This window comes from Macrotis lagotis, chromosome 4 (assembly GCF_037893015.1).
Source record: "Macrotis lagotis isolate mMagLag1 chromosome 4, bilby.v1.9.chrom.fasta, whole genome shotgun sequence".
Lineage (NCBI taxonomy): Eukaryota > Metazoa > Chordata > Mammalia > Peramelemorphia > Peramelidae > Macrotis > Macrotis lagotis.
This window is the reverse complement of record NC_133661.1, coordinates 254,367,636-254,383,292: the sequence shown is the minus strand read 5'-3', so window position 1 is coordinate 254,383,292 and position 15,657 is coordinate 254,367,636. Positions and strand designations below refer to the sequence as shown.

The following is a 15,657-nucleotide window of genomic DNA, read 5'->3' as shown; positions in this document are numbered from 1 at the left end:
CTTTTTTGAACTTCCAAGTTTATGTCATAAAATATTCAAGAAACTGTGTTATATTATGCAGAAAGTCATCTTCTACAAAATGAACTATTATGTATTAACTTGGAAAATAGATTTTTCTTCCTGAAAATTCTTATGGTGCAATTGAGTTTTGAAAAGGGGGATAGATAGAAGAGAAAGGATAGATTTTCCTTCAAAGCTTGGCACAGTATAACTGCCCAACTTCCTTAATGGCTTTTATGTTTCTGTATCTGTAATTGAGCTTTCTAGACAAAAGGTTATGATGCAAAACCTTGTCCATTGTGATTTTTTTTTAATTTTTCTTTGAGCAACAACCAAATGTCCTTTGAGGAGAATAATGGAAATAGAGACAACTTTGTGTAGTGGATAGAGAATTAATCTCTGAGTTAGGAAGACCTTTATTCAAATCCTCCCTCCGACAAGTCATAATCTCTCAGTGGTCCAGGCAATTCCCAAACTGTACATTGCAGAGTATGTGCTACTCTTTGTTGGTAGATCCAGCAGGAAGGAACACTGTACTGAGTATTTGAAAAATCATGACCCTGTTATGTAAACATTTCATTACTTCATTAAAAAAGAAATGACCTTTTTACTAAATCTTAAAAGTATTAAGAGTGTTGAGGACATATTCATCAGGTTAATTCATGAACTTCTTTTAATCTTTCTTGCTACTATTGAATGCTATTTCATTTGTCAGCCCTAACAGAGAAAGAAATATACAGTGACTAAAGTAACATCCCCTAGATCCTCCCACCCACCCACCTGTTTTTAAAACAATACTGAAAAAGAGAGGCAGCATATTATGGATAGAGAGAGCTGTTTCCAGAACCAGGAAATTTAGTGTGTAAATTCCACTCTGACCCTGCCTTTGTGACCCTGGGTCACTTAAATAATCTATCAAACCCTAGCAAACCCGCTGAAGCTATGTATTTTAGAGAAGGCTGACCTGCTTTAGAAAGGGATAGTTTCCTTATCTCTGAGTTTTCTATACCAAGGAAATTACAGCTCTAGTCCTTCATCCCTTTCTCTATTGGTGGAAAATATTATTGTTCAGAAATTGAATGATTTTTTTTAAAAGTCAGCAAACTGATATTCTTTTTTTGTTTTCATGGAATGAACTCTTCAGATTTATTTTCCTTACAAGGACAGAGGGGCCTGGTGAGTTTGGTTATTTTGTTACCCTCAAAATGAAATAGAGCCCATCATGGGAGATTGGAAATTCACTTAACCCTGTGGGTCAGTGCATGTCTCAAATGGACAATTAGGCATTGTTCTCAGCACCCTTGCTGACTTGAAAGTGCTGGTTTAGTCAACATTTAGCCAGGACAAATGATCTAAATCAAATCAAACTCTGTAATGTTACATGGATCTTCTCTACTTATTTCTTTTTTTCCTCTACTTGCTCCCTTTTTTCCTCTACTTATTTCTTTTTCTGACTGGGGGAATTAAGAACATAAATGTTTGTTTCAAGTTTGATAGTCTTTGAGGAAAGAGTAGAAAAACATAATTTTAGAGAATCTTTACATTTCTTTGTATATCGTTAGATAAAATTAAAATCAAGTATTATGTTTAGATCATTATTTCCCTAAGGTATTTCAGAACTTTAGAGACATTGTGATTTAGTATATAGTGGACTATTTTGGAGGCAGGAAAATACTGTTTCACTATCTTAAGATACTGTTTCAGGTCCTGACATATATACTTGTGTTAGGTTACCATGAGAAAATAACTTTTTGTGACCTAGGTTTATTCTGCAAGTTTAAATTAGAGATGAACTGTTTATTTGCCTTAGTAGACAGTTTCTACCTTAAACATTCTCTGTTCTAAAAAAAACAAAACACCATAAGTGAAGACCCTCCATGCCTATCCCATAACATGGTAACTTATTCATATATATATATATATATATATATATATATATATATATATAGAGAGAGAGAGAGAGAGAGAGAGAGAGAGAGAGAGAGAGAGAGAGAGACAGAGACAGAGAGAGAGAGAGACAGAGACAGAGAGAGAGACAGAGAGACTGAGACTGACTTTTCAATGCTGGGGGTAAAGTGTCCATCAGACTACTTAGTAATGAGGTTTTCTGTTTGCAATTAGATGGCTCAGAAAGTTAGGCATAGGCTATTGCAAAGATCATAACCAAAATTTTATTAGAGAGCTTTTGTTTTGCTTGCTTAATCTTCGAATTCTCAGTGGCTACTTTACACTTAAAGCAGTTAAGTGATGTAATGGACAGAGTGCTGGGCTTAGAGAGACAGAAGTACCTGAATTCAAATTTGGTCTCAGACCTTCTGGCTTTGTCACCTTGAGGAAATCTCTTGTTTCCTCATCTGTAAATCAGCTGAAGAAGGAAATGGTAAAGCACCTAAGTATTTTGCCAAGAAAATTCCAAAAGGGGTCTTGTAAAGTCAAAAGGGTCTGAAAAACAACTGAACACACCACACTTGAGAAATATAAGAGAAATGCAAATCTTTATCTATGTATCTGTGAATATGTTTGTGTATACCCATAGAAGCAGTAAAAGGAAAAATGACCATTGTTCAGAGGAGTTGATGGTTTGATTGCTTTTCTTTTCTTTATAAAATACATTTTTACTTATTTCATCAAATATTTTCTAATTAGTGTAAAAAATTTTAACATCGATTTAAAAAAATTGAGTTCCAAGTCTCCTCTCCCTTTTTGCTATTTACTTCTCCCCTTGAGAAGACAAGCAATATGGAATGGATTATATATGTGAGGTCATGAAAAACATCTTCATATTAGCCACATTGCAAAAGAAAAAACATAAAAAAATCTCAAGAAAACAAAAAATTAAAAATATGCTTCAATTTGTAGTCAAAGTTCATCTATTTTCTCTCTGAAGGTGGATAGCATCTTTTATCATGGGTCCTTTGTAATTTTCTTGGATCATTGACTTGAAATAAGAGGAGCTAACTTTCACAGTTGATTGTTCTTCAGTATTGCAGTTATTTTTATTCCATGGTCTTATAAACCATAATTTGTTTAGACAGTCCCAAGGGTATCGCCTTGATTTCCAGTCTTTTCCATCACACAAAAACATAAAAGCTGCTATAAATATTTTTGTCAAATATATTTTCCCCCCATTTTCTTTGATCTCTTTTGATCTGTAGAATTGTACTGGTATTGCTGGATCAAAGTGTATGCACAATTTTATGCCCTTTGGGCATAGTTCTCCCAGAATGGTTGAATTAGTTCATAATTCCACCAACAGTGCATTTGCATCCATTTTCCCACATCCTCTTCATCATTTATCATTTTCCTTTTTTGTCATGCTAACTAATCTGATAGATGAGGTGGTTTCTCAAGAGTTATTTAAGAGTTTCTCATCCTTTGACTACTTTGACAACTTATCAATTTTTATTTTTATAAATTTGACTCAGTTTTCTCTATAGTTAAGATAGGAGGCCTTTATAAGAGAAACTGCTTTAAAAATTTCCCCCAGTTTCATGTTTTCCTTTTAATTTTTGCTGCATTAGTTTTGTTTGTATAAAAGTTTTAATTTCATAAATTAAAAAAAAATTGTCTTTCATTTTCCATGATCTTCCCTATATTTTCTTTGGTCATAAACTCTTCCCTTATCCATAGATCTGATAGATACATTTTTCTGTGCTTCCCTATTTACCTATGATATATCACCCGTTATGTCTAAATCATTTATCTGTTTTGACTATATCTTGGTATATGCTATGAGATATTGGTCTTTGCCTAGTTTTCTTCCAAATTACTTAACATTTTCCTGACAACTTTTGTCAAATGATAAGTTCTTTTCCCCAAAGCTTGAGTTTATCAATCACTGTATTGCTACGTTTATTTACTATTTTTTGCATTGTGTATCTAATCTATTTCAAAGATCCATTACTCTATTTCTTATCCAGTACTAGAGTGACTTTATGATTGTTGCTTTGTAACATAATTTGATCTGGTACTACCACTTCATACTTTTTATGGATGGATAATAAACTAGATGTATAAAAGAACAGAAGAAAAGTAGGTGGGATTTCTTTTGGGAAATTTTGTGGTTCTTATTTTCAAGTAAAATTTTATTTTTATTTTTTGTTTTAACTTTACTTAAAATTTCCTCTGTATCTCTTCTCCCTCAACTCCAGCTATCTTTTATAGCAATAAAATACTTTTAAAAAGAGGAATAAGGACAAATATATTTATGTATCACACTTTGTTTAATAATCATTTTCCAATAGAATAGCATGTGCTTTATTTTTAATTCTTTGCTATCACAAAAAGTGCTGTCAGAGATTCTTTTGGGCTGCCTCTACCAACAAAAACTTGTCAGAGACCATATATAGGATTTAATATTTATAACCACAGTGTATCTCATATTGCCAATGAATGTAGTAACAAAATGAAGTAATGTAATAAAGTATAAATATTAAAATGAGTAAAATAATAAAACATTAGCTAATTTAAAAATTTAACAAAAAAATAAGAGCATGTGTTTTTAATGTGAAAATTGAGCCTTCTTTTTTTGATACCAATGCATTTATATCTAGTTTGAGATTGAAGAGTATTTTCAAAATGCTTGTCTGAAATTTTTGATCTATTTTTTACATTTTGTGTGCTTCATACGTGGTAAAAAGTTACTAGCAAATAATACATTCTACACAAAAGAGGTGTTATAAATAGACCACATTCATGCTTTATTGGACATTTATAAGTTGTTCTTTAGGTAGGTACAATTTATAAAAGTTCAATGAAGATACCTGAATAAATTTTTCTTTAATTTACAGATGTGATTCCAACTCTATACATTCTGTTTGCAAAATTTCAGGAAAATTGTTGATGTGAGCTGAGAATGGAGGAGCAAATATACTGAAATACAGTTAGTGGTTTCTTTTTTTTTAATTTATTTTTATAAAAGGTATTATTTGAGTTTTACAATTTTCCCTCAATCTTGCTTCCTTCCCCCCACCCCCCATACAGAGAGCACTCTGTCAGTCTTTACTTCAGTTAGTGGTTTCTAAAGTCTTGAAATCTATTCTCAAAGTCCTGTGACAAAATAATAATTAATGCTGCCTGCAATAAAATTTTCTGTTGCAATTATGATGAGTCATATAACATTTTAAAATAAATATCCTCATTTCTATACACATATCTTTTTTTAAAAAATAAAAAGAGAACAGACAAAAAGCTTTGGCACTCTGTGAGACCAAACAATGTTAGTTTCATGAAAAAGTTGAGCTTTGTTAGTCAAGGGCTAAGCTGGTCTGTGAAAGTTGCAGCATTAGTGCATGTGCTCACCTGTTCTTTCAATTTCTCATTAAGCAACTGTATAAATGATCATGAATGAGGTTGGACATGCCTACCTTAGTATATATACCTAATAATGGAGCCTTTGCGTCAAAATGTATGGGCATTTTAATTATTTTATTTGCATAATTTCAGATTTTTTTCCAAAATAGTTATGCTGATTTATAATTGCACTAATAATGGCACTATTCCTATCTTCCCATTACTCCTCCAACATTGACTTTTGTTATTTTTGTATTTTTTGACTTTTGTTGAGTAGGACTTGAAACCTCAGGGCTACTTTGATTTGCATTTCTCTCATTATTGTTATTAGGAGCTTTCTTTCATATGCTTAATAGATTATAATTCTTCATTTAACAACTGTTTGTTCATATACTGTGTGTGGTCACATAGCTAGTAAGTGTCTGAGGATTTGAACGTAGGTCTTCCTGACTTTAGGTCTGGTGCTCTATTATGTGTATATCGTATTAGTTTTTTATACATCTGACATACCACAAATGTGGTACAAAGCTTTTTTTTTTTTTTAACTCATTTGAGATCTGATTTTAAGCTCAGCTAGATGAGCACATGCACATTTTTGAAGGAACTTTTTATATCAGAAGACACATTCATATAAGAATATGAGGAGGGGCAAAATGGAAGTCTCCATCCTAATAGTGGAATGACCCTTTCACCCTAGTTTGCATGTGAACAAAGTTACATGGGAGTCAGTTAAAAACTTCTTTTTTTGCACGTGTCTTCTCTCATGGGGTATCTTGATAGTAATGTTTTTGGGTAGTGGTGATACATTTCATCCCTTTGGCCCCTAAGATTTCTTGTCATAAAGCCATTGTGGTAAAAAAAGAATGAATGATGAATGCTTTGTCTTATATTCTTTCTCCCAAGTAAAGAGTTGTTAAAACTTTTAAATAAAGTCTGCATTTTGGGGTGTCCCACAGTTTTTAAGTAGTTATCTGTAATCTTTTTATCATGAAAGTATAAAAATATATTGGAAGCTCTCTTTCCATTGAGGAAATGTAATATTTTTCAAAATTGAGTTTCTCTTATTTTCCCCCCAACATTGCCCCTTTCTACTGCTCCTCTCCCCTAAAAGAACCCTCTGTTTTAACAGGTAAGTATAGATATTCATATACTGGCCATGTCTGAAAATGCATGGATTATTCCATACTTCTAGTTCAACATCTCTCAGCAGGAACTAGATTGGTCACTAATGACCAGGGCTTAAAAATCTTTCCATTATTGTGTTCTGGCTACATTGTTCTTCTAGTTCTTTTTCTTTTAGTCAACCATCAAAGTGATGTGCACAGAAGGGTTTTTCCAGACACAACACTGCAGGCATGTTCCCTTTGGACTTTCCCCTCCTCCCAGAGAAAGTAGTTTTTTAGTAGAATATATCTATATACCCCTATGCAAGCTTATACACGAGTCTTCACAAGTTTCTCTAAACTTTCCATATACACAATTTCTGATGTTGCAAAACTATTAGATCACATTGACACTAAATTGTTGAGTCATTCCTCTAATTTTTGGCACTCAGTTTGACTGGCATAATTGAAGCAGCAAGTCTCCCTGATGGAGGAACAGCATGCACCAGGATGGTTAAATCATTGCCACTACCTTGACCACTACCTCCTCTCTTCAGACTCATATGGAGAAAGCTCAGGACTCTATACCCAAAGCTATTAGAATCCTTTCCAGGCCACCTTCTGCCCTTGCCCTTATGTAGCTATCATTTTGGACAGCATCTCTTGTGGAGAAGGGGATGTCATCCCAGATACAACCAATACCACCTGGTTCCCAGTACTCCCAAGGGAAGATAAAGCTCAGGGTCTCAGGGATAGCAACATCCTGCTCATGATCCTAAATTACCAATTTTGTTTCTGGCCTTTTCCTGGAGCTGTGGTCCAGGGAAAGCCACTTTTCATTGAGGTGGCATCAGACTGTTCCCTCTGCATTTGTTGTAATAACCCCTGAAGGTTCATGTCAGCAAACATCCATGGAGTCCTTGGTATGGTTAAATGGCTCAGTATCACAAAGGAGTTATAATTATAATTTAAAAAGCGAAATGATGCTCACTTCAAAGCTGTTAACATTTATTTAGCATCCACTGTGTACACACATTGTGGTAAGAAGTGAGACAAAGAAACCCTCTTCCTATTCAGAGCAATAGGGAAGATGCTTTGCCTCCCAGTGAACCTCTGTAGACATCTGGACTTGTCTGTTTGGTTTGGTGCATACAGATTCACAGGCTGTGCTGGTTTCCCCTCTTAAATTTTAGAATGTAAACTCTATGGAGATAGTTATTATATTTCCATATGTATTTCCAATACTTTGCATAGTGTTAAATACCTAATAAAATATTCAGCAGAGTTCATTCATATATTTGTTTCAATTTCTTTGCTACTACAAAAATATTTTTACTGTTGCTACTACAATTTATTTTTGTTGAAATGAAATCTTTTCCTCCCTCAGTCCTCTTTTTCTTAGATACTATGTTTAGTGATAATGTACTGGGTTAAGTGTTTGTAGAATTTAGTAACTTTTTAGATATGATTCCATGTTGTTTGAATATTTCATATTGTTTCCTAAAATGATCTGTAGTTCCACCAGGCATTTCATTAAACATTGGCTATTTTCACTATTTTTTATCTTTGTTAGCTTATTGGGTTTGAGGTGAAAAATACAAAAAATTGCTAATATTAGTGATCTGGAATTGATAATTTCATTTCTTTGAAAAACTTCCACCTCTTTTATCCAGTTATCCCTTAGAGAATAGCTCCTTTTATTTTCTTCATATTTTCATGTACAATTTGACTATCAAACTTTTGTCAATAATATTTGCTCTACTGAAAAAGTTTTTCCCCTGTTTTATTTTCTTTTGAAGTCAAGCTGTGTTGATTCTGTTCAGGCAAAATCTTTGAAAATCTTAAATATTAGAAATGATTTGTTGAATCTGATGTGATTGTATTTATTCTTTATTTAGTCAAGGATTTGCCCTTAGCTGTAGATTTCCACAGTACTTGAGAAAGGCATATTTTTAAAGGAATGCTTTTAAGAATGGCTGATGTTAATATGAATGAAATCTTTTTGAAAAAAAGAATTTTGAACTTTTTTTTTCTGTGTAAACTCAAATATTCAGCAGTGCAGAGACTGTAGACCCATTTATTTATGCATTTATATATTTTCCTCTTTGTTTATTTTTTATGTGGGGCAATGTGATTTGCCCAAGGTTACACAACTAATAAGTATCAAGTGTCTGAGGCTGGATTTGAACTCAGAGTCTCTTGTCTCTAGGACTGGTACTTTATCCACTGTACTGTCTAGCTGTCCCTTGCCCCATTTGATGAATCTTCATATACAAAAATATTTAGTAAAATATCCTGTTTCCAGTTCTTTGATAACTGAACTGTCCCAGGATTTCATCCATCTGATACTGTCTAATGGTGACTATAACTACCAATATACACTTTCTCTGTGCCATCTCTGCCTCTGCCCTTCTTAAGTCCATAGTGGAGGAACTAAACCTAGAGGTCTTTCTCTGGGTCATTTGTATTTAATGTACAGCAATATAATACTTTGACTTTCCATCTGTTGTTCTTCCCTCTTGGTACATAATTGAATCACCTCCTCTTCTGATCTAATCTTTAATACTACTTTTTGTTGGTAAGCCTTCTTGTGCCATCTGTCTCACCATTGCCCTTTGTTTGACCCACAATTTTGATTCTTTGGAGACTGATGAGTGGTTTATAGTGAGACACTGCATTAGCACAAGAATTTTGGTGTGAAAAGATTCTTTGTATGTGTATGTATGTAAGAGAAACATAGTGTGAGTGTATGTCTATACATATGCAGGTATTTTCATGAGCAGGAGAGAATAGGCACTTTGGCATCCATCTTGTTCTCTTTTCCTGTCTAGTTCTGGTTATAGTTCCTTGCATATCTGCATTGAGTGTCCAAGATATTGGCATCAATGAACTAATCTAATTGATTTACTAATTAAATGTATGAAGTGACAAAGAAGCATTCTTTATTTGCTTACTTTTTCTTTGTGCTAAGTTTTTTACTTATGAATCATAATAAGTATTACTGAGATCAGTTTTATTATTAAGGAGATTGGTGCTATCAGCATTATATCATCCTATGAATGTCATCCATCTTCTATGAATAGAAGAGCATCTGAAACACTTTAGCATTTTACCTCTTTGCTGGACATCCTTTGTGACAGTAGTAGTAGTATTTTGGCATATGTCTCTGTTATGCTTCTCTTGATTCCAACATTTAGAAGATACCAGCAATAAGCAATGGAAAGCTTGGTTGAACTCACTAAGATCTTCCCAAGAGTGTTTATGGATGAACCTATGAGAATTACTAAATGGAAGAAAGATGAAACATATCTGGAAAAGTTCTATAGTGATCTATTTTCATCATTCCCCTATATTTAGATTCTCACATCTCATTCTTCCATTATCTATATGAGAAATGTAATAAGAAAATGAAGTCATTAAATGCTCTTGGACCAGATCAAAAATCCTAGAAGAAATCCACAATGGAGGCAACAGTTTAAAAAATATTGACAAATCAGTGCATAGAGTGTGAGACCTGAAAAGTCAGGAAGACCTCAGTTAAAATCCAACTTCCTACCCTGGTTCCATGACTCTGGGCAAGTCACTTAGCATACCTAGCAGCTATCTGCCTTGATTATTGTGAGGGTGAAATGAAATAATAATTGTAAAACTCTTGGCATATTGCTTGGCACAGAGGAAGTACTCTATAAAATGTTAGCTATTTTTAATACTTATCCCCAGAAATTTGCCTAGCTGTCTGTATTTTATGTGCTTCATGTTTTCTCATTCTTCTTTTCATTCATTCTTTTATACCAAGTGCCGGGCTTTACACCAGGGACTAGGGAGACCTTGATTACAACTATTTGTCCCCTCAAGAACCTTGGAAGAGAGATTTGGATTTTATGCAGATAAATTGAGGAGAAGGATTTTTAAGGCTGTTTTATCTCCAGTGTGATGTTTATAAAAGACTCAGTATGGAAAGGTGGAATGATGCTGGATTGTGCCAAGCTTGAGAAGTTTTCTATTTTATCCTTGAGGGAGTAGGGAGTACTAAAGTGTTTTGAGCAGATCTGCTCAGAACTGTTTTAGGAAAGTTAATTTTTTAGTGATTCAGAGTGACATATTGAAAATGAGAGAAACTTAGAAACAAGGAGGCAATTTCAATAGTCCAAGTGAGAGTTGAAGAGAGGGGGCACATAGAGGTGGAATTGACAAGACTAGCTGCTGTCCTGCTTTGAAATTCAAAGTTTGTCAGACTTCACATTTGATAAATTAAGAGCTAGAGATTCTGAAGAGAATTAAGAACAAATATTATTCCTTTACACACCAGAATCTTAGTTTGTTAGAAAATGTAATTTTTGGTAATTGTAAATTATATTAAATCAGCTATATTTCCTCTACAAAATACTGTAAATGAAAAAAATATTGTAAATCTCAGTAAACAAAATAACATTCTCACATTTGGAAATTAGCCAAACAAATGCCTGCATTTTTAGTGACTGTTCATCACAGTTGCTTTCTTGCATTTCATAATCAACCTCTTCAGATAGTAATGAGGAACACTAAAAATTCTATGTCAAGGGAGATTTGACATTTCTTGTAGTCAGTTTATAGTTTACTTGAACAAATTTTTCTGAATTGTTTCAGAACTATAGTCACTAGCTGTCAACATCTTATTACTTTGAGGGGAAGAGATTAACTGATTATTACATATACTCTAAGAGTGCCTTATTAGAGACAATTCTCAGTGTGTTGTTTGATCCCCCCCCCAACATACATTAGAGCAACGTGTTACATATAAAAAACTTAGGCACAGAGGTTAAATGACTTGCTTAGGATCACACAACTGATAACTTTCTATATTGATGACAAGCTAATAATTGTCATTCTCTGTGAGGCAAATAAATTCCTTTTGGCGCCATTACACTAAATAATTATTGCCAGTTATGTTTGTGTATAGCTAAGGTTTTTCAGTAATTAATAAATCTGTCTAACCCCCATTTATTGAAGCCCTAAAAAAAAGAGGAATCTCAACAATTTTGGGATTCTTATCTCTTTATTTCTCAGAATTTAGTTTTTCAGGAGGGTGGCATGGCATCTGGTACAACAATGGCCAGGAAGTGTTTCACACACAGGATGCTCAATTCTTCCTGAAGAAGGCAGGTATGTTTTGTCAGCTCCTTTCTGGACAGAAATTTGGTCATCCTAAATTATCAACATCATTTTTTTTTAACATTTTTAACAGTAAGTATGTATTCTTTTGGTTCTGTATTCTTCTCTTTGCAAGTATGTAATGTACTGCTTAGTATTCTTCATATTTATTGTTTTAATGGCACAATATGGTCTGTTACATTCTTGTACCTCAGGTTCCTTAGCTCTTTTCTAATATATGGGTGTTTATTTTGTCTTCAGTTCTTTGATAATCATAAAAAGCATTGCTAAACTATTTTAGATGTTCATCCATTTTTAGAGATAACCACCCAAGTGGACTTAGGTTAGTTCATTTGTAAGAAGGCAAGTTATTTTCAAAGATAGGAAATAACTGGGTCCCTGCAAACTTCTTCTTATTAAATTTGGACTATATTGACAATATTTTAATCTTTCAGAAGACATATTTTTGTCACTTGCTGGTTACCATTTGTTCACTGAATAGATAATCAATAATTTTTCATACCCAAAACATAATATATACTTCAAAAATGTTTGCTGAACAACAGTGAATTGGACTTGCCTACCCCTCCCCCCACGCATGTTTGAATTTGTATTTATCTGACTGTTTATGTGCATATATATAGAATATCCTTTATTGTGGGGTGTGTGTGTGTGTGTGTGTGTGTGTGTGTAGAGGATCTTTATTAAAATATTTTTGTATCTTGTAGCAGCTGGATGGAGTTTTGAATAGGATGCTGGGCTTGGAGTTAGACTTGAGTTTAAATTCCTCTGTAGACACCCACCATCTCAGTGACAAGTTTTTTTTTTATTAAAAATTTTATTTCAGTTTTATAATTTTTCTCCCAATCTTACTCTCCCTCCCCCACAGAAAGCAATGTGTCACTCTTTATTTTATTTCTGTGTTGTACATTGATCCAAATTGAGTGTGATGAGAGAGAAATCACATCCTTAAGGAAGAAACAAAAAAGTATAAGAGATAACAAGATCGGATAATAAGATATCTGTTTTTTTTTTCTAAATTAAAGGGAATAGTCCTTGAACTTTGTTCAAACTCCATGGCTCTTTATCTAGATACAGATGGTATTTTCCATTACAGACGGCCCAAAATTGTCCCTGGTTGTTGCATTGATGGAATGATCAAGTCCATCAAGTTTGAACATCACCCCCATGTTGCTGTTAGGGTGTACAGTGTTTTTCTGGTTCTGCTCATCTCACTCAGCATCAGTTCATGCAAATCCTCCAGGCTTCCTTGAATTCCCATCCCTCCTGGTTTCTAATAGAACAATAGTGTTCCATGACATACATCTATCATAGTTTGCTAAGCCATTCCCCAGTTGAAGGACATTTACTTAATTTCTGTTTTTTTGCCACCACAAACAGGGCTGCTATGAATATTTTTGTACAAGTGATGTTTTAACCCTTTTTCATCATCTCTTCAGAGTAGAGATGTAGACCCAGTAGTGATGTCAAGTTTTTTAACCTATCTGATCCTCAGTTTCCTTATCGGTAAAATTAGTTGATGTATATAAAATGTTTTGAAAACCTTAAAGTGCTCTATGAATATTAGCAATGATAATGATGTTTTTGGCTCTTTCAGGATATCATTAGTAATGACTTTCCTATATATGGGACCCCTCATGGTTACCTATGAGGAGCATAAATGAGAATTATTATTCAGAAGTAAGCAGAAAAGCAGCAATGTTTGGAAAGCATAAATTACTTTTTTTTTAAAAGTTTTTTTGCAAGGCAAACAGGGTTAAGTGGCTTGCCCAAGGCCACACAGCTAGGTAATTATTAAGTGTCTGAGACCGGATTTGAACCCAGGTACTCCTGACTCCAAGGCCGGTGCTTTATCCACTACGCCACCTAGCCGCCCCCATAAATTACTTTTGAAAGAACTTACTATTTGTTTTTTTTTTAAACTGCTGGAAAACTGGAAAGCAGTATATCAGAAATAAGCATGCGATCTACATTTTATATTATTTTCCATTTTAAGTGAATTTCAATATTAAAGATGATATCAAAAAATTTAAAGATGAGATGCCATTTATAGATAGGAGCTTTTTTTTTTTTAATGCTTTTTCTTTTTGCAAGGAAACAGGGTTAAGTAGTTTGCCCATGGTCACACAGCTAAGTAAACATCAAGTGCTCAGACAAAAGTGCCTCAGAGCAGGATTTGAACTCATGTCCTCCTGACTCCAGAGCCAGTGATCTATCCACTGTGCTATCTAGTTACTGGTGCTGTATTCTTAAACATGAAAAGTAGACCATTATGAAAGATAATTTTATGATGAAGTATAAAATCTTTTATATAAATAAAATTAATGTACTTCGTATGTGAAGGGAAGTGGTTAAATATCTCTGATATTTGGGTTTGATATTCAGGATAATTATTAGCAGATTATAAAACCGAAAGCTATTTTCCCATAAGTAGTCTGATGATGTTAACAAACAATTCTCAAAAGAACCATTGCAAATCGTTAGTAATCATTTGTTAACATCAATATTAAAAGATGTCCCAAATCATTATTGACAAGAGAAATTGAAATCAATATACCTTAACCCTAAACCTAACACTTTGGCAAAGTGACAAAAGATGAAAGAGTCAATGTTTGAGGGATTGTAGGGAAAAAAGAAGACAAAAATAGAAATGATGTGAGACTTCCCCCAAAAGATATTTGTATGCTAAAACTTTTTATGTAAAGTTATCATAGAAAAGCTCCCACACATTCATTTTGAATCTTTTTTACTGTACTTAGGTATCATTCTAAAAGTTTGGTTATCAGGCTACCCAAACCATGGGGTTTTAGGGAGTTCATTTAAGATTTTTGAACCTTAAGCAAAAAAAGTAATGAATTGATATGATGGATAGTTTGAGAATTAAGGCAAGGAAAGGAATTAATGTTATAATGTTATCATTGAAATGATTAAGGTTCTCCAGTAGGTCTGTTAAAGAGATGAATGAATACAAGAATAATTCAAATTATAAATGGATAGGACCTAAAGGCTAAGGAAATATGGAGTGAAATACAATGACCTAGAATTAAGTAGAATCACTTTCTTTATATTTAATAAGTATTGCATTTTTTTTAAAATAACACTTTTTGAGGGGTGAAAATTATATAGATTGCTTGTATATTTTAATTAAATACATGAGAATTCATGAAAGCTTTACTTAATAATTTTATGTTAATTCATAAGTTATTCTTGCAATTATGAAATAAATCATGGCATATTTTGAGTGAGTAAATAAAATTATTCCATGAAAAGTGACAAATGTGAAGAAGACAAATAAAGTACTTGATTTCTTGGAGATAATATTTAATATTATCAAAATTGTTCATTTATATTAATTTATATTAAGCCTACGATGAGTACAATGGATTCTTGTGTCTTTTGTTACCTTTCAGAAATAAGATAATTCTATGTGCTGCCAGAGTCACAGTGTTCAGAAACACAAACACTTTATTGTGGTTGTTCAATCTAGTCTGACTCTACATGATCCCATGGACTTTGTTCATTGGGTTTTCTTGGCAATGATATTGGAATATTGCCATTTCCTTCTCTAGTGTGTACTCATTTAGAAGTTGAATCTAATAATTTGCCCAGGGTTACACAACTGGCAACCGTGGCTGAATTTGAACGCAGATCTTCTAGACTCCAGACCTGTTGCTTATGGACCATCAGAAATAGCATTAAAAAGTGCAACCAACAGTGTATGTCTGTTCTCAAGCTCCAAGTTACTCTTTTCCCTTCCCTTAATATTGTAACAATGAAATAATTTTAATAGTTGGAATGAGGAGTGTAATTTCTGGATTGCTAAGAGGAAAAGTCTTTTAAAAAGTATTCATTTAGATTGAAATACATTTTTAAAGTGAACTGACTAGGGGTGTTTTCTAATTGCCACATACAATCAAGGACCTACCTAATTCAAAGTGTAAAAGATGTAACAGATGCCTTGTATTCCAATGTATAGAGGATAGAGAGTCTGGAGGACATAAGTTCAAGTCCCCCCTTTGGCATATACAAACTGTGCAAGTAATTTAACCTTATAGTGTACTAGCTGACTCTCTAAGATTATGAGTTGCAAAGCCAATATGAATCATTTGTG

The 15,657-nt window shown here is 33.4% G+C and overlaps 1 protein-coding gene across 13 annotated transcripts in view; it reads left to right on the top strand.

Moving 5' to 3' along the window:
• The window catches only part of SIPA1L1 (signal induced proliferation associated 1 like 1), a 395,826-nt gene that overhangs the window by 173,698 nt on the left and 206,471 nt on the right, over positions 1-15,657 (top strand). Inside the window, exon 4 of one of the 13 annotated variants that reach the window (XM_074235812.1) lies at positions 4,791-4,882. The exons of 11 other annotated variants lie outside the window; for them this stretch is intronic. The gene's annotated coding sequence lies outside the window, so the exon portion shown is untranslated. Of the gene's footprint in view, positions 1-1,960; positions 4,883-15,657 lie in introns of those variants that run through there. One more of the 13 variants, XM_074235818.1, reaches the window with a different exon arrangement.